The sequence below is a fragment of the Saccoglossus kowalevskii genome, chromosome 12 (genome assembly GCF_978046115.1).
Source record: "Saccoglossus kowalevskii chromosome 12, keSacKowa6.1, whole genome shotgun sequence".
Classification (NCBI taxonomy): domain Eukaryota; kingdom Metazoa; phylum Hemichordata; class Enteropneusta; family Harrimaniidae; genus Saccoglossus; species Saccoglossus kowalevskii.
The window spans coordinates 13,054,691-13,075,900 of NC_140652.1; the positions used below are offsets into that span (position 1 = coordinate 13,054,691).

At 34.1% G+C, this 21,210-nt stretch overlaps 1 protein-coding gene across 1 annotated transcript in view; it reads right to left on the minus strand.

Annotated features, from left to right (window-relative positions):
• The window catches only part of LOC102801086 (uncharacterized), a 204,346-nt gene that overhangs the window by 154,231 nt on the left and 28,905 nt on the right, over positions 1–21,210 (minus strand). The gene's annotated exons all lie outside the window — the stretch shown is intronic.

Below are 21,210 nucleotides of genomic sequence, written 5' to 3' on the forward strand. Positions count from 1 at the left end.
GCTGCATTTTGTAAACGAATTGTGTGTTACTCTCGAACGAATGCATAAGTATATGGGTATGGACAGGGGAACTTATCTTCAGTCAGTTACTTTATTTGTTATTTCGTGGGCAGTTCGGTTCTCTTCATAACAGTTTGGAAACGTTGTTTTAATTTTGCTCATTAACAATGTGTTTCACTCCCAGTGCATATATAATCGATCACATTGTCTCTGACATTTCTAGACATTTCCCTTTTTTGGCTCATTCAATCAAAAATAGTTGAAATGTGAAATTTATAAATATTTATAAAAATGTATACCAAACATGGGAAGAAAGGATAGAGGTCGCCTTCGTCTCTTCGACAGCATTTTATCAAATTTAAACGCTAGGATTGTGTGCAGAACGGCAGTGTATTACAGGAGCTTTAGACAACATGTGTAAATTGTTATGGAGACAACAGAAGGACGAAATAACAGTAAGGCCAATTTATTAATTTTACTGAAAATTTTGCAAGCCAGATGAATGTTAGGATTAACGGGTTGTTGACGTTGGATCGACTTTATCTACGACTGTGCCTATGTTTTGGGCATTGCATCGACGATTAATGATCTGTGGATGGCGAACTATTTTTAACTATCGGATTATAAGGATTTATTTCGGTGATTCCCATTGCAAAAAAATGCCAAGCAAATGGTAAAGAAAACACATGGTAAGACCAATCCATATCATCCTCGTAGATATAGATGGCGTAGCCGTAGAATGGAGAGAGTGTGATTGAGAGGCGCTTTTTTATAGCTTGCTATATAATTGTCCAAACAATTTTCTAGGTTTAATTAAAGTAATATGAAATAAATAGACGAGGTTTCTTGTATTTTACGAGTATTAATACGAATACGACTATTTAAAAAAAAAGTTCATCGTCTTTACTAAATTTTGGCTTACCATATAACACGTACATTTCGACTAAGTATGGAAATGTTGCAAGTATAGTGCACTGACTAGCTATTAAATTATTTGCTGGCGAATCAGATGATATTGTCTGATCGTCTTTAATAAGGAATTTCAGTAGTATGTTGTATTTGCTAATGTGTGTATACATGCTGCACTGAATTGTATTTGACTTATTTGGTTATTTAGCTTTGAAAAATTTTGTCAACTGAGCTTTGCAACTTTCACTTTACAATGAACCATGCATTTGTAATAAAGTCAGTCAATAATAGAAATATCATTTGAAGTGTCATTTTTCTCCTCTGCCTCGTTATCCGGCTCATAAGGTGTACATTTGTGCATGATGCGTTTCTTTGTGTTTAAGGACAGTTTTAATATACATCGCTAGACTGCACAAATTTGCCCAAGCCTATCTGACATGATATCCATCACGGTCAGAATAATTGAACTTAAATATTACCCAATTTCACTAAATGTATAACTTGTATTGTCGGTTCTGAATCAGATATAGATGCAGGCTCGCTTGCACTCGGATCCTTACATTAAGTTTTCACGTTTTATACGTAATACACATAACATTTATTGTATGGTATTATACTTTGTATGGAAGGATAAATTAAACATAATAATAGTCCAGATCACTGAACAAAACTTAATGTCGCTCATAGAAAATTCTGGAGCCACTTGTTGAATGACTCAAAGTTGAAATTGAGATTCACGGGACTACATTCACGGGACTACTTTATATACGACACTCAGTTGAAAGCCTAGTGTACTTTCTGAATGACCGAGATTCAAAATGGCCCAGAGTTGTAAATATAAAATACCTTGCTGAAATATCCTAAATTGAAATCACGTGTTCACTCGATAAATGATCCTGATTTTGAAATTCATGTTCTCTGAATGAACTCACTAGAGTTGAAATCTTGTGATTTGCTGAATGACCCGTAGAAAATATAGGATCACTAAATCTGAATTATCTCGATTTGAAAACCAGGGATCACTTGCCAAATAGCCAAGAGTTGAAAAACCTCTCACCATTTGCTCCAATGACCACCAATGCTATGTATTTATAGTTCAAACTGTACATCTTGGATGTACACATCAGCTAAATTGGATCTCAAACATCCATGACATTAGATTTATTCAACTAATTCAATTGCGATATGTCTAGTCACTTGTTAGTAATTCACATTCTGTACAACATATAAACACATTCATTTGCAACCAGGCTTGTGTTATCCTATATGATTTTTGCATAATATGGGGAAAAATTTAGATTTTTAGACAATGTACATTTAATAAAAAATATGCAAATTAGGTAATTAACATGCCTGGACATTTACCAAAACTTGATTTATTTTGTTTAATGTTTGTTACAAATTTGAACGAAAACAGATTACGTCCAAAATACCACATTTTCCAAAAACCAAGATGGATGCCAGTCGGCCATCTTTGATCAGATTATGAAACATACTGACATGGACTTGTAATCTGAAATGTACAATGTATGTGAATGAAAATGGTCGAATACCCTACGAGACATAGTAGTATGATCAAAAAGCAAGATGGTCACCAGTCGGCCATCTTTGAACCGATTGTAAAACAAATTGTCATGGACTTGTAATCTGAAATGTACAATGTACGAATTCATAAGTTTCTGTTTCGAGCTTAGTTCGAAAGGAGACTAATAATGTGTTCATGACCAAAATAAATAAGTAGGGGACATGGGGAAATTGGTGATGCTGTACATAAATCATTATGAAAACATGACAGTTTGGTTATAGGATGACTGATGATTATTTTTAGGCCATGACTGTGTCATATGAAAAATAGCAAGCTACATTTTTTTGTCACAAATTATCTGCATTTATTTGTCAAGTACCGTCCCACATTTTCCAAAAGATGTGTGGTGTCTTGCTACAACTACAGACTTTTCGGTAAGGAGGCGAGAACATATCCAGTATGCATAAAGTGAAGTAACATTCGTTTATTTGATTATCCATCGAAACATCCAATACTCAATATTTCAACACTATATCATGAATTGTACTTGATGGCCTTACGTTCAATGAAATATATTTATAATCATCCAAATATAAGGAAGTCATATACAACACAAAATTATATGCAAATATTCAAAAAAATCATAACATTCAACTTGGCATCATTAAAAAAACAAAGCATTTGGTTTCTCAAAAAATATATATTCCATAGATTCTCATTCAATTGAAGCTTCAGTTTTACAATGCATAAAAGCATAGACCAATGCAGCTTAACAATGTTATATTTGAACTACAAAACTATACACAATACTGAATTTCAAATACAACTATTAATTAATATTAATTAAGCCAGCTTGATGGCAATAAGGATTTTTTAACTACTATAAAAACAAATCATGTTTTGCCAACTCTCCAAATTGAGTCGGTAATACAGGCGCTGCACATGCATATAACGAAAGTTATCATACGAACATAATATTGAGAAATACTCAAATTTAACTTTTCTTCAAGTGTTCACTTCTTCCAAATCAACAATTGTATGACCTTTATGTTAGAAATCAAATTACAGAAATGTATTAAAAATGCCTTCAAAATATTATTCAATTATGTTTGATCTTCAATTAAATTTATTTGGGTTATTTCAAATGTCACATTTTTAGATTCTCTATGATGCATTTAGAGACAGTTGCTGCTGCTAGAGCTGCATATCGGTTCCATCTGCCATGTTTATAACCAACTGAGTAATTACACACACCCCTGACGAACATACACCCTTTGGAAGAAATATGAGCAGCAGTAGCAACGCCGCTGTTTTCCATCTCAAATCCAATAACATTTTCAGTCACAGCTAAATAATCTCGGACTTCTGTATTTCGCTTTGCACTGTTTGCAGAGGCCATTATTCCGAAATGAACTTTTGGTTCACCTGGATGACGTAACTCCGGTTCAGCAGGATGGTTATGACCATCTGGCAATACATCCTCCTCATCAGCAGGTCTCTGAAAACCCAGATTCTGCAGATCATCCATTTCGTTGATTGTGGCATCAATTAGCTTACGTAAAACGTTAGAGTTGCACTTAAAGTCTTGAGCTGCATTCAGTGCTTTTGGGTTAAGCTTAATGTGTTTCTCATGTTGGATTTTTTGCCCAAAATTACGTGTGCCAAGAACAGACATTATTTCCCCGTAGTCATAATGCACAAAGGCAGGGCCGCCATCTTCAATTGGATACGAGACAATAACGTCGCCTTTGCGAACATGTGGACGAGTATACTTTATGGTTTTCATTGCACTGGCTTCGTTATACTGATAATTAGGTACTCCACCAGCAACACCTACCATGAATATCAACTGTATGGCGCTGAATGCATCACAGAGATGTGTGACGGTTACTGCAGCACTGTACTCTCCATCCATCCCAACAGAAAGTTGTGTCATTACAACCTTCTTTCCTCTGACGAGTCCAACCTGGTAGTAGTGTGGATCGTTTGGAGTTGTTTTACCATTATATTCTACAGATGGCGCATCGAACATAAGCAATATTGATTGATATTCGTATTCGTCTGCCGCAACAATTCCTATTGCTGGTTGGAAACCTGGAAACCAAATATAATCCTTTTAAACAATGCCAATTTGATTGGACTGAATTCCCTTGACTTGGATTAAAATAGGATCATACATGTACTGAAATATTCATTTTCTTCTATCGTTCCACAAAAAATATATTGACAATTTAGTTGTCTGAACCAAACACACAAAAGAATTTTATTGTCTAGCTTGTTTGAAACGTTTGTTAATTATATATACAATAGATTTACCTTCAGAAATTAGTCCGCGTTGCGTCTCACTAATCTCCTGAACTTGTGTAGAAATTGGATCAGTAGCACTTGCTGTAAAAGATAGGTAAAATGACATCAAGGTCACCAATATGTATCAAAAAACATTAGAAGGCGAGACCAAAGTGTTCATATGAGCTAATATATTTCCAGTATGTAAATTTCGAAAATTCGTGAAAATGTCTTTACTGTTGTTTATATGTAAATAGCATTAATCATCGTAACCAAAATTAGCCATTATCTAATTTTGTTATAAGATGTGACATTTAATACGAAGATAAACAAGTGACCTTCGAAATATATCTCTTCTGTTTTTGTAGAGGTCTTCTTAATGTGCAGACCAATTGAGTTATTAAGTCGAACACATTTGTTTTTGAAAAATCCCACCCATTATATCTACACACAAAGTATCACAGTTATTAACCTGGCAGTTTTCAAGGAGAAGTAGAAAATATAAATTTTAACAAAAATTGGAAAAATATTTGCTTAAAATAAAGAACTGAATACACCGTCACAAGCCCAACAAATCTGATAGACATCCACGTAAGTATCGGAGTATTTTGGTTTGTAGTTGAAAATATTGTAACGAAATGAACAAACTGAAAAATGAAGAACCTGTTATGCAACTTGCAAAATAAGAGGTTGGTCGGTTAAAGTACTCAAGATCATGCGAGTGCTCAAGTTTATGTCAGCAAATATTCAGCTCCTTGGAAAAGATAAAAAAAAAATAATCATTTTCAATTTTTGTCGCCAAAGTAATCGCCCAATCAGAATTACGATTTCTGTAACTTAGTCGAACACATATCTTCATACCAAGTTCCAGTATTGCAATTCTAAACATTGTCATAATTAGACCCATTAATTGACTTATTAAGACCTAACATAACAAATATACCTGCATACCTCTCACGGAATGGTTTGGACGTGTGTTCGCGTATGTGATTTTTTATTTCATCAGAAAATAAATAGACATTTACAGTTATATTTATGAATTTATAACACTTTACGACTTCATAGCGAAAACAAATGTGTAGTTCGTAACTAGGGAGAAACTGTAGTTTGATTACCCTCCACAATTATGGCAATATATGATTTAATTTTAGCCATAATCTAGACAAAAATAAATCAGATTCAGATATTTATATTCAAAGTTATTAAAAATGTAGATATACGAGTGACAATATGTATCTAATAAATGTATATTCGTTAAGTAAAAAAGTATAGTACAGTACAGTATAGTACAACAGTATATACGAGTACAGCAATGTATATGGTGTATTTGCTATACAACAAAATGGCAGATACATATCAAGCTACAACTGAATAGAATAGAACACGCATGTAATATATAAGCAGATCATCTACCAAATCTTTCTCGTGCAAATGATGATGAACTTTGAACCTCCACTCACAATAGTGTTAGATTTAATTACATCTGGCTCCGGAAAAGAATGGTAGTATATTGAATTGACCCACAAGGATATGTCATCTAAAAATAATTAAACTGGTTTAGTTACAGTGGTGGCCACGTGTTTAAACTATGCTAAAAACATCCAACCTAAAAAAAATCAACACTTATTTAAATACCTTTCCTTTCTTTTAAACAAGTCACAGCCCCCACTTGTCAGATGTGATTAGAGTTAGTTGGCTATGAATTATAAAGTTTGAATGTATATGTATAAAATCGGGTAGGAAGATTAAGTTGAAAATCAAAAGTATGTTACTTTAAGTTAACAGCTAGGACATTTCTATCAAATTCAAAAATATGGGAATTCAATTGTGTCAATAATAAATAGCAAATATATGAATATTAATTCACACGAAATTAAGAAAAAATCAAAATTAATTAAATATTCACATTAGCTCATTAATTTAGTTGAAAGTAAATATAGCACATATATTGACAGATCAAGTAAGTCTATTCCAAGTTTGGTCTCATTCGAACAATTAGTTCACAAGATATTAAGAAAAAAAGTTAAATATGGAAATGAGCTTGTTAATTACGTTGAAACTCCATTGCATAGCACATATAATATATTGACAAATCAAGTCTCTACCAAGTTTGGTCTAATTTGGACTATTAGTTCACAAGATATTAACGAGAATTCAAATTAATAATTAAATAGCAAATGAGCTCATTAATTGATTCCTTGAAGAAAATAATAAATGTGCATATGTACCAATGGTCACTCTGTCTTTGTACTAAGTCTCAGCAAAATCGGTCCAGGCATCTCTTAGAAATAATGATGGACACACCCAAAAAACAGGATTTTACAGGATTTTGGCATTAAAAATGGCCGCCAGTCGGGAAAATAAATTGACGTGCACATGTATGTTTTATTTTATTTAATTTTTTTTATTATACGAATAAAGTAATTACATACACAAAAACAAACTAACGAAAGGAAATACAAAAACAAAAGATGATCTGGTATACAAATACAGTATTTAATTACTTAGCCAATTTTCAGCTTTCTCCCATTTTTCAAAATGTAAGTTGACCTTATTATTTCTTTTTGCAAATTCATATTCAACTTGTCTAGTCGAAAACACAAACATCTTAAACGCCTAATATGACAACCTTTTGTTTTTTGTTCTTCATAAATAAATAAATCATTTGAATAAAATTATTGTATGGTTTAACATTTTGTTTTCTGGTGGATATTTTTGCAGTTGCAGTTTATATGTCTAATTACTTCAAACTGTTCTTGCACCAATTCCTACAATTCTTGCACAAAATGACAACTGACGAACAAGTGATGTAACGTTTCTTCACCAACATGACAAAAAAAGCATGAAGACGATGTAACTAATTTCCATTTATACAATTTATTGTTTGTAACAATATAAATGTGAAGAATTTGGTACTGAAATGCTCTCAGAGCACTTGATATAGTAGTTTTGAATGGTAATTTAAAGATAACGGGAATATGTTCTGCTGAGATATCGTAAGAGTTACTAAATGTTTGCACTATCGAGGGTGGCTCAATGATCTGTTTATATATTTATTTGTAAATTATTTTAGTTGTTAAAAATTTAATATTAATGTACTGTCCTTTTCAAAAGTATTTACATCAAAATATATTCCTGATAGACTACATCTTTTGTGGACACTAGACTTCTTTGCAATTTTTCAGTGTTATGGGAAGGGCAGTAAAATACATTGTCTACTCACCAGAATGTCTAGAGTAGTACATGTGTATACCAGTATTGCATTGTGGATAAGGCAGTGAACAGTGTGTATTAAAATAACATTGTGGTAAAGCAGTAAAATGCATTGTTTAGAAGAGTAAAATGATTTGTCTACTCACAGGCTTGTTCATGCTTCGCTTCATTTTCCACTTCATTCTCCAGTTCTTCTGGTGTCACATCTCTGTCGAATCCCATTTTAAATCTGACTTCAACTCGTAAAGCCAAATCATTCCGTTCTGCTTTCTGAAGCAATTTCATTAGTATACTTGGATTAGATTTTGTTAGCTTTCCCATTTCACGCAGCTTATCAAACAGAACCAATGGTCGTCCTTCTTTTTTAAGATTTTCTCTTGCAGCCTTTCCAATAGGTTGCTCTATTCCTCCGGTCAAGTCAACCATGGTCTGAAACTCTAAATCAAAGGAGAACATATCGTGAAGGGAGAGTATAGCGAGTTATTGACCGAAATGATTTAACTCCTCATTGAACAGATATACAACTACCATGTTGCCTGTATGGTACTACATACCATAACACGTTCTGTGTAACCTGCATTTACTGCATAGTTAATATAATATTAAGATCGTGCTGTAACTTGCAAAACTTCTTGGTTACACAGGACACAGAAGCTAGATTGCTCAATTGTTCATTCGTTATTATACATTTCTTTGTTCGATTCAAATCACATATGTAATTTAGTGATTAATAACATATTTCTTTGTAATATAAGTTAAATTGCCGATTGGCAGTCATTCAAAAGTTGATTTTAATATACCAATTTACAGACAATGTTTTACTTACCTTTTCCGCCAATTTCCTTTGCCAAATCGTTTAAATAAAACAATAAATAGTTGTGTCCACTTGCCATGGATTATAGCTAATATGAACTGATATTTATTATAATTTCTAGCACAACTGCTATCTAAAATTAATAAATAAATAAATGAGAAGAACACAAAAAAAATTTAGAGTCATATTCTATTGTTAGTATGTGTCATAATTTTGCTGTTTCAGATGTGAAACACGTGTGATTTTGAAATGTTGATGCTGTTTTTCACGTGTTGCAATGGCGACATAAAAACATTGTCATAAATAAATTGAATACATTGTTATATTATACAATATAAATACATTGATGCTGTGATTTAGAACTCTACCTTGACTAACTGTTTTCAATAGTTGATGACAAACTTCTTCACAAATCAAATCACTGCACCTTGTCTAAAATACTGCTCTGACTTTAGTTTTGGTCAAGCTTTACAAGTGATGTACAGTTAAGCAGCTAATATATATATATATTTCCTCTCATATAATGACGACATTGTATTAGATATTGTTTAATGTTTTGATTTTTGCTACATTAAATAAACACATTCGCTTGGACTATATAATATACCGAATATAAATAATATAGTATATCACGCAGATATCCCATTATTCTATGACATTTGTTCTCTGGACAATCGCCCCGGACAAACGCCCCAGTAGGACATTCGCCCCGAACATTTCCTCTCAACTAATTCCCGGCCTCTTGTGTTTTTGCATAGTGAAACAAAAGTAACTTTTTAATTATGAAATTATGGTACAATTCACCCCTCCGCAATTTAAGATTTTATTATCTCTAATGCTCAGTATTTCCTCCTTGTTGATCGGCTACTTATAGGTAGAAATGACTCTATAACAACAGACCTGCAGACAATGACCACGGTATCTATGGCTCACGCAATTTTAATTGGCGTAATAAATATGTACCTTACACAAATACTGTATGAATATAGATAAGTTTAATATTATCATGCAAGTTTGTCATACAATTTACACAGCAAGTGCGTATTGCTAACGAATATCACACTGAACTTTGTACTATGTTATTAGTCAATACAAAGTTGAAGCAACAGCAATTTTCTGATTGTCACGCAACTTAAGACAAACGTTTCCATTAGTAACGGAACCTTGATTAAGCCACTGTCTCTAGTACACTACAGCAACCATATATACCAAATTACTCTAAATAAATGGTACAATATAGAAACGAGAGTAACATTGCGAACAAGGAGCTGCAGAATGAAAAATTTGGCATATACAAATAAAATTATAAGAAGACACCGTGAACAAAAATTCCACTAGTCGCACGTTTTCTGCCACTCCCATGATTACAAAGTCTTACCGTTATTGCATGTTCTACAGTTTTGGACTGTTTACATGATAATCTGGACGCAAATTACGAGTGGATCAGCTCTGGAAAATTTATGAAAATGGACGACAAAGGTTATTACAGTTTGTACAACTGCATAGATTGACCAAAATAACCGCACTGAGCCTTGCACTAGGTTATATATTAGCCTTTTTTTCTGGTTGCCACGCAAAAAAATTGTCTTCAGTGCACTACTATATATATAATGCAACCTTCAACTTTGATACATTTAGCTTTTTGATTAAGAACCAGCTTAATTTAAATGGTACAATTCACCTTTCTACAATTGAACTTAAGGGTCGCGATTCTCAAATACTCACCAATGATGTGGAAAATATACTGTTTTGTTGTTCGTCTACTTATGTAATGTAATAGGAAATCTTCCTTAGGAAATCGGCTGGGTAGAAACGACTCGACGCCAACGGGCCTGGAAATACTGATCTCGTTGTCTACAGTTTAGTCAATCGTAACTCCCGTAATCAGTGACGTACAATGTGTCAAAGGTCAACAACAACTATGACATATTCCCCGTAAAACAAACAATGTATGTAACAAAGTTTTTCAACTTTGCCGTACCTGTCTGGAAAATTGAAACGACGGTAATCAGACTCTAGCTTGATATCCCTCTTCTCGTGTCATAGGTGAATATTTAAAAAAACCACATGTTCTTGAATTTAGAAGGCATTTACTAAACTGATATACTCACTGATATATTTAATATTCTCGAGTAAAATCCAAATTTTATTTTTAGAAAATCAATAGGACTTGGATTAAATATATGAGTGACTACAGTCAGCAGTTTCAGGTCACCTTGTATGGCAATAATCTACGTTATCATACTAAGCATCGTTTTGCATAACAACACAACTATTTATGGTTTTAGGTGACGCTACCTCAACATAGGATTGACAAAATCAAACTCTGTGTCGATTTGTATTACGCTATAAATTTGTCATAAATTTTCACACATCTGCATTTCAATCAGTTTTTGTGCACTAAATTAAATTTACATTTGAAAAAGAGACCAACATATCGTCACGGTGGGTTTTGCGTGACTTCTAACTTTTAAGTGATTTATAATTAAACACATTAAGTGTTTTTCTTAAAATTGTTTCAAACGATGCGATATTTGAATCAGATATACGATGTAAAATATTATTTTTGTTCTAAACTAACGCGCATGTAATGAGAAGACAAAAATATGACCACAAACGAATTCAACTGCAATTTTCTGTTAAATTCTGCAACATTTCTATGATTTTATTCGGTAACTCAGATCTTTCTGGTTGATGTCGGCATGGATGTAATGTGGCATTGAATTCTCTGGTCCTGTAAATTCATGAACTTGAGTTTAATCAGTTATCCCGCACATAAAGAAATGAATGGAGGCTGCTGCAAATATCAATGTAGTACACAACTACCGACGATGACTTTATCAATTACAATTTCCACACGCTTCGTAACGGAGTAACAATATCATAATACCTTCAGGTATGTTTAGGGATAACCTCAGAATATCAAAAAAGAGTTCATTGATTCAAGTTGTTATTGCTTTTCAACGAATATGCCACATGCCTACGCACTTCCGATAGTATAATTCAACCATGAATGAGCGTGCGCACGACATAAGTTATGAGGTACTTGAACGCAACATACATTAATGTCAACAGTCGTTTACGAAAGGTATCCGAAAATATTTGCAAAGAAGTAGCAAACTAATTTTATGTTCAATGTTTGTTTTCATATTGTATTTATAATTACATTTCCAAATAACAATTGAATGGTTATGTATTACTAGAGGCTTAGAGGAGCTCGTTTAAATTAGGCGCAAATTTGCACAGGTGCGTAGTAATCACCATATTTAAATTCAACCCGAGGCTCCGCCAATAAAATAAAAAATTGAATCTAATGATTGCCTGTTTAGCTCAGCGTCATCCAGCTTACTAACTCGAACATTGATAACAACTCCAGCATGTTTAATTCCATCGGTTATTAAACTTGTGACAGGTACATGGTATGCACACTCGCAAAATACTAAAATCGGTAAATTTATCACAGTATGACTTACTGACAAATTTGACGTGTGTGAGCATTTTTTTCCAATAAATACAGTCGATAATAAGTATTGTGTCTTTATAGATACATATCGTAGACGGCATACACAAATGTCCTGTATATAATCGGGTGTGTTAGGTTGAAACATTGCATGTTTGTTTGTTTGTTTTCTGAAGTGGCTCAAAATAAAACAGTTTCAAAGGAAAGTGCTTTAGTTACTCGTATGACCGTTTGTTCATGTCATATACGTAAGCACTTATGAAACAAGCATAGTCGAATGTTTTACCTTGAAACATTACATGTGTGTTTGTTTTAAGAAGTGCTCCAAGACAAAACAATTTGTAAGAAAAGTGTTTTAGTCACACTGATGAAATTGTGTACATGTCGTATACATAAACACTTATGAAATATGCATAGTCGAATGTTTTACTTTGAAACATTACATGTGTGTTTGTTTTAAGAAGTACTTCAAAACAAAACAATTTGTAAAAAAGTGTTTAGTTACATTGATGAAATTTGTACATGTCGTATACATAAACACTTATGAAACATGCATAGTCGAGTGTTTTACCTTGAAACATTACATGTGTGTTTGTTTTAGAAAGTGCTTTATGTTGAAACAATTTAACAATTTGGAAGAAAAGTGTTTTAGTTTTTTACTCTCATGAACACAAATGTGTATTATACATTAACACCTTGAAAACATTTATAGTTTGGTGTTTCGGGTTGAAAAATCGTTGGTGATTTTGCCTTCTGAAGTGGTTCAAATTGAGCATTTTTCGAGAGAATGCTCAGATGTGATTGGAACTACAACTACCGTACACCAAATGCGGATTAATAAAATCCGTTAGGCTACGAAGTACTTAATTCACCACGTGTCTCAATTTCTACTTGTACTTTGGTTGGTGAGACCATATAGGTTGGGGCGTGACCTAAAATTGTTTTTCCTGAGGAAATGTCATGACTCATCTCATCATGCATGAATTACGTCACTTTCCGTGATTGTCTAGTTGGCATATAAACTATAATGTTTACTCACGAGTCCCGAAACTTTTCACTCAATTTTGCATGAAGGTGGATGCATTAGTCCTTAAATGTTCTATCAATAAACACTTTAATTACACTTTAATGTCACCGTAAAACACCTAGTGTTTTATTTCGGAAAAGTGTGTTTTTGTGTGTTTACAATGTGCTTAATGTTCATCAAAAGTGCTTTAATAACGCCCTAAAATACTTTTCTAAAAATACTAAAACACTACTGACTGTTTTGATAGAAAATACAAGTGTTTTATTATATAATTACAACAGTGTTTTCAATTAAAACGGTGTGTTTTAATGAAAAACATGGAAGTGCTCCCGAGATTTACAGTGTACTCATCAGCGACTTCCCAAAGCGACGTCACTATGGGTATTTTGAATGCAAATTAGAAGCTAGTGAGGACTGTCGATGAGCCTCGTTTTGAGGTATACTAAAACGACATTGTCATAAATAAGTTTAAACCTCTTTTTTCATTAAAAATATAAATTATCTCCTGAAATGCATAAATCATAATGATAAGCAATCACCAATAATAGGTTTTGGACATGAAAATAGAAAGCATTTCATTGGTACTTACATAGGTTTTTACAGGAACTTCAAATAGTGAATCAAGCTTTCATGTGATGACCAGCTCACAGATGTTTTATGTTCACAATGCTAGTCAACATAGAAATTGACTGGATGGTGAGAAGAACGGCAATCCAAGAGGAACAACCAAGAGAAATCAGGTGTCCACCTGATCAGGTGTTCACCCTCACAAACCTGGACTTCTATGAGAATCTAGCATTGATCTCGCATACGCACCAACATATGCAGGAGAAGACGACCCGACTTAGCACATTTGAACAGCAAGTAGGCCTGACAATCAGCTGGACGAAAACGGGGGCGGTGATGCTCAACATCAAAAACCCCTCACATGTAACAGCGAAAGAAGAATTTCTAAGAATTCACCTTCCATGGGAGCATGGCCAGGCACGATAGGGGAGCAGGCAGCAAATACCGCCTTGGCAAGGGACAAAATGCCTCCAGAATGCTGAACATTGTGCGGAAGTCATTCAAGTACAGCACCAAGACCAAACTAAGACTGTACTAGAGCTGCGCACTCTTTGATTTGCTGTACGACGAGGAAAAGGTCCAAAACGAACTGTCCACCGTCCACACCAAGAACTACAGAGGTATCCTGCGATATTTTGCCTGAAAAGTATCTGCAACCAACAACTGATTCCATGCTGCAAACCAGGACGGCATGGAAACCTTCATTATGCAAAGGCAGTGGAGATAGCATGATCACGTTATCAAAAACGAGAAAGAAAACATCACTAGCACAACCCTGCATTGAATATCTGAAGGAAGACGTAAGCGGGAACGACCAAAGTACACCTGGCATATAACATTGGAAGCGGAGCAGAGGACCTTCTGATACACCTGAGGAACCATCATAAGCTAACCCAAGACAGGTGGGCGTAGCGGACCCTCGTTGCTGCTCTACATGCCAAGTTGGCATTTGAGCTAGAATGAATGAATAAATAGCTTCAAGTCATCTGTATCATCTTGTCAAAATTCTAGATTGCGAAATTTCTTATATTTCGGTGATTATGACGCTAATATAGCTCGATATTGAATAGCTCAACACCGCCTAAACATGAAACTATGTTGGTAGGTTTACTTAGTACAGAAACGGTGGCTGGCGTTGCTAACATATCCATATACCAGATAACATGTACAGATACTGGTATATGTTGTCTTCATGTTTATCTGTACAATTTTACATTGACTTTAGATTATGGTTGTTATGGAGACCAGGGTCTGAAAATCGCAGTTTATTTGTTAAATACATTCAGGTTGTTGTCCTTTATTGGTTTCCTGTGTTTCACTTTATGTGTCAATTTGTATTGACTTGTCTAACATACATTTTTTAATCTCGTCATAATTTTGAGAATTGGATTAACAAATTACATATCTATATGGTCATCAATTCGTTTCGTCTATACTATCATCCAACATAGCATGAGCAAAAACTATTGCACACTGAGTTTAGTATAATCGGTTAGCTATACATTTTGGTAGAGCATATAGTCTAAATGATAAAAACAACTCTCATGTCGTATTACAGCATTCACTGAGCTGAAGCACACTGTCAATGTAACTGCAAAATCCCTCAGTGTTGAAAAAAGTCTTATAGTAGGGAATCTAGATAAGTAGTGAATAATAATTTCGAATGGATATATACCAATGATGAACATGCATGAAAAAAGAGAATATTAAAAAACTGAAAAACCGCATTAGTATATCTACACAAATGTCTGCGCGGTATATCATCGCTTAAATGTAGAAGAGGACAACTCTGACACTAAAATGAACACAAGCAGTCGGGCCATGGTAATTACATAAACAATTATTTGGTATTTATATTACCCCAAAATGATAATGTATCAAAATAATAGTAGAGCAATAAGTTTGAATAGCATTTGGCAAGAAAATACTAGGCAACGTTTTGGCAGGTAAATTAGTGTCACTATTTTTGTCACTAATACCACTATGTCACAATAACTAGGTTTATGATCTCATTGACATATCGTGGAGAGCATATTACTATCACCTTGCTTTCATTATCAAAAGTACTAATGTTCTTATTCTGTCCACTTATGTCTGCGTCTAACAAATGGTACAATTATGTTTAACCTATATCCTGAAAATCAGACTAACAGGTCTCACAAAAATCTTGAAAAAGTATTATAAAACATCTATTATAATCGAGTTCACAAATTGAATAATAAAATGTCTAGATATTAAGAGATTGAATAAAAAACTGGATGATATTGATTACAATAAACTTTTTTAACACAGTATGAACAACAATAACATCAACAAAACCATGACAGACATTTTTCTATTTATCTAGGATCTTGATAATCGCATATTACCTTACATTACATAACATTATATCTGTATACACTGATGTTCTTTAGGTTAACAGCAGTGTACGATTTTACAAAAACAGGTCATACCTGACATAATTATTTCATGAATTATTGGTATTGGCTCCAGTTCAGTAGACTTCACAAAATAATATTGTAGTGATTTCGAACACGAATTTGCTTCCAAACTATGTCATAGATTGTTTTAGATTCTTCTGATGCCAGATGCAAAATCAATCGGTTTTCCCTTGACCTGTAGTGAGTGGTAACTGATTTTTTAAGCATTTTACCATAGCAGTGTTCTTGGTTCTCGTTATGTTTTATGAAAGGTTGCCAATCATCCATTTGTTTGCGATTCGCATTGAAGTACTTTCTCGCTGAATGTAACACCAATCCTCTCTCAGAGCAGTGTCAGTACTTTTTCATGAAACTGTGACAGATATTGTGAGCTTCAATAATAATAATAATAATGTATGTTGAGTTTGGTTCTGTTTTGCTTCCATGTGTGGAATTTGAAACTGTGTTTATTATTGTTTTACAGAAAGTAGCACTACTTGGGTTCACGAATCAAAAACGTTAGTCTGTAACCGGTGTTCTGTTATATCTTCCTAACATAACATCAGCGATATCTTTAAATACATCTTTGCTCGTTGTCTCCTTTTGGTGGCAACAATTGACATATTATGATTATACTCCAAACATTGATTTCACTTTTTTTGAATAGAACTGCATTCAGGTCTATAAACGGTTTAGTATTTTCTTGTCCTGCAAAAAGTAGCAGAAGAGCTGTTTTCAGTAATGACTGACAAATTAATCGGTGAGTTTCTGACCAGTAGTTACTGTTACTTTTAAGCGCATTACTGAACCAGTATGTTTGATCCCTGTTATGTTTCATAAAAAGGTGCCAATCATCCATGTTTTGGGGTTCGCATTACAACATTTCTTTCCTGAATATCCCATCAATTCCTTTGCATATCTGTGTCAGTATTATGAGACAGAAAACTGAGACAGAACATGAGCATCTACTATTATGCATCCTTAGTTTTGTTCTGTGAAATACTCGTATAAATTCATTACCGGGTTAAGACTTCCATATGAGTACCTACATAGGAACGTTGAAACTCCAGTGTGTGCATTTTTTGTTTTCCAAAACAGGAAATATTTGGATTTAGTTCATGTATCAACAGTTTATGTGTATATCTTTCGGTATCTCTCGACTAAACAAAATCAAAGGTTTGCAAATACATTCTGACTCGTTTTCGTTTTCACTTCTTGGTAATGGCTATTGACATATGTTGGATTACTTCTAAAAATAAATTCCATTCTTCTATAAATGGAACTGCAAATGCTTACCTCGTCCCGTAAAACATAGTAAAACATATTGCAACACGACGTTAGCGCTGTGACATAAAATCAACATGTCAAAAAACGAATATAACACATTACAGTTTCGGGTTTACTAAGATGTTAACAAGGTTATCATTAATTACTGATTAAATTGCATCCAATTGCATTGAAGTCAAGAATATGCCTTTGATACATTTCAGAATTTTATAGTTGGATCTATTTGTTCGCTTTTATACTCGGGTATGAGTTGAACGATGAAACTTATTTTGATGTGGTCCAACACAGCAATAACTATGCTAGTGGTGAGCAACGGTTTTATGACGTGAATTTTGATTGGGTCAATAACAAAGTTATGATAGATGTATTTCACCATTTTAGAGGTATTGACAATTCGGTTTCAATGACAACCATTATAAAAACACTGGGATCAGCTGTCAATTACTACTACTGAATTCAGGCAAATTCGATTGTCTTCATCTTTTTCGTCTCCAATAGTCAAATTCGTTTTATATTTATTCAGTCGCACAATTTTAGCCTGTTATGAGTACGAAGTAGACGGACTATGCCTTTTGTTAGTACATAGAAAGGGAGATACCGTGGTCGTTAAGACAGGACGTGTTTGATAAGAGTCCCGTGCAATAAAGCAACTCGTTTAAATACATTCAATTGTTTATTTACGCGAAATGCGAATGTAGGCTGTACAACTTGTCTACCAAAGTGTGGTTCATTTTGTTGAAGGTTAAATATATCGTTATTTTATTATCCACAAAAACTGTGATAGAATTTTTTTCTTTTGAAGGCTGGGTGGCTTGGATGCATTTCCGTTCTCGTATCACAAACTTGACATCAGATCCTCATTAAGAACAACCTAAGGGGTGAGCGTTTACTATTTATCATGAACAAGTACACTGGATCACACACTGACACGATATTTTATTTCATTTGTCTGACCGTCGGGACTGAAGTTCAGATATAGATAGAGCACAACCCCTCTAAGAAGGACTGTGTACCGTAGGCGTACGAAATAACATGAAGTCCATGCCATTTATCCATTCCCAGGTTTCGTCCTCCATTTACCATCCCATACTTTTTGATCACGTTTGTTTTCTCGCCGAAACTTCTTACAATTTAATGTCCGAGCTGTCTCAACCTTAAAACTACCAACAAAATGAGATCAATGTCCAGAAATTGAAATCATGGCAAAACAATGCAAATCCATTCATGTCATAAGCGAGGAATATATAATAAAATTATTTGGCTCCGATATTGATGGTATCATTGTAAAGTGAGCCCAAAATGAAAATTCAACAAAATACATAGACGGAAATTTTGGATCTCATAAATTCTTGGCCGGACGATGTTTGTAGTTTCCAGCACCTTATATTTAGTGGGCACAATAAAACAAATACATGCGACACAATGCAAATGAATGAACATTAACGTAACAATGCCAGATTCTATCAAAATCTCTGCTGAAAGAGCACTCAAATTCAAAACAATCCCCGCGATAACATCCCGAGGAAAAAAATGCTCGTGTATAACATCTAAGCGACAAAAGTGACCAGTAAAAAGTTTCCGCAAATATATCCAGGATTCAAAATTGCCGTTTACAACATCCAGACATGGAACCACAAAATATATCTACTATTACCTCAATGATCCCGATGACAAAAAATACCAGGCACAAAATCCCCGTGTATGAAATCTTGGGGACAAAATTCCAGCTAACAAAATCTCAGGGACGAAAACCGGGGATAATATTTCGTGGGAAAAATCTCTAACTACAGGAGTGGAGTCTCATTCTATACAACACTATGATTGCGCTAGGCATTACTGTTTCGCAAAATATGCATTTTTTTCATATTAATTTAATAAATAAAATCGAAAATTATTCTTGAGACGGAATCTTAAAATCAACTTGAAATCTTCATTTTTTTTTACTTTATCTTTACACCGGTCAAACAGAAAGTGCATCAAGGTCCTATTATGTTTAATGTATGTACCAAATTTGAACAAAATCCATCCATGCATAACTGAGATACGGGTCCGGAATGGTGAAAATGTGCGATTTCAATGCATTTTCGGCCTTAAAGCGGCCGCCATTTGGCTATCGTTAATGAGATCATGAAACAAATGCACATACATATTTGTGACATGATGTACCTTGTGTGTGTGAAGTTTGAACTCGATCAATCCAAGCATGTCTCAGATACGGATCCAGAACTGAATTCTTTAAAACAAAATGGCCGCCAGTCGGCCATTTCGAACCCGATCCCAAAAAAAAAATGACGTGCATCAAGGTCCTATTATGTTTAATGTATGTACCAAATTTGAACAAAATCCGTCCATGCATAACTGAGATCTGGGTCCGGAATGGTGAAAATGTGCGATTTTGATGCATTTTCGGCCTTAAAATGGCCGCTATTCGGCTATCGTTAATCGGATCATGAAAAAAATGCATGTGCACATGTCCCATATAATGTGTGATGTATGAGTGAAGTTTGAACTTAATCGGTCCATGCATGTTCGAGATACAGGTGATCACGGACGCACGGACGGACGCACGGACGAACGCACGGACGGACGGACGGACGGACGGACGCACACAGGGCAAAACATAAGTCCCCGTTTTCGGACTGCGTCCGAACGGGGACTAAAAACTAGATTGCAAATTGGTCATTTGGGATTCGAACATGAAACAAATGGACATGTACAATGTTTATTTCGTTTAATGTTTGTTACAAATTGTTCAAACCAAAAAAAACAAAAACAAGATGGCCACCAGTCGGCCATCTTTTAACTGATTGTAAAACAAATTGTCATGGACTTGTAATCTGAAATGTACGAATTCATAAGTCAGTTTCGAGCTTAGTTTGAAAGGGGACTATTAGAGCGTTTATGATTCAAATAAACGAGTCGGCGACATGGGAAATTGTTGATGCTGTACATACATCATTATGAAAACATCACAACAGTTTTTTTCCCGTAATGACGGCGTCACATAAAAAGGGAATATGAACATGTCACCAAAAATAAAAAAACTAGCAAGCTGCAGTTTTTGTCACAAAAAATCTGCATTTATTTTCCAAGTAAGGAAGCGAGAACATATCCGTATGTATAAAGTGACGTAACATTTGTTCATTTTTTTTGGCGAGATTATCCATAGAATTATTTGATACTCAAAAATATTTAAACACTATGTCATGAATTGTATTTGATTGGCCCTATGTTCAATGAAATATATTTACATATCCGATTATAATCATCCAAATAAAACAAAAATTCTATGCAAATATTCAAAAAAATCATAACATTCAACTTGATATCATTTATAAAAAAAAAACATTTGTTTTCTCAAAAATACATACTTCATAGTTTCTTATTTTATTGGAGATTCAGTTTTACAATGCATAAAAGCTTAGACGAATGCAGCTTAACAATGTAATATTTGAAGTACAACTACAAAACTATACACAATACTGAATTTCAAGTACAACTATTAATTAATATTAATTAAGCCAGATTGATGGTAATGAGGATTTTTTAACAACTATAAAAAAGTTTCATGTTTTGCTTACTCTCCAAATTGAGGCGTTAAAATACTGTTCTTGCATGTGCTATACATGTATATAATATGAGGTTATTGTGAGTATACCTCAAAGTATGCACTTTGACAGTACAGCAGCAGTATCGACCGAC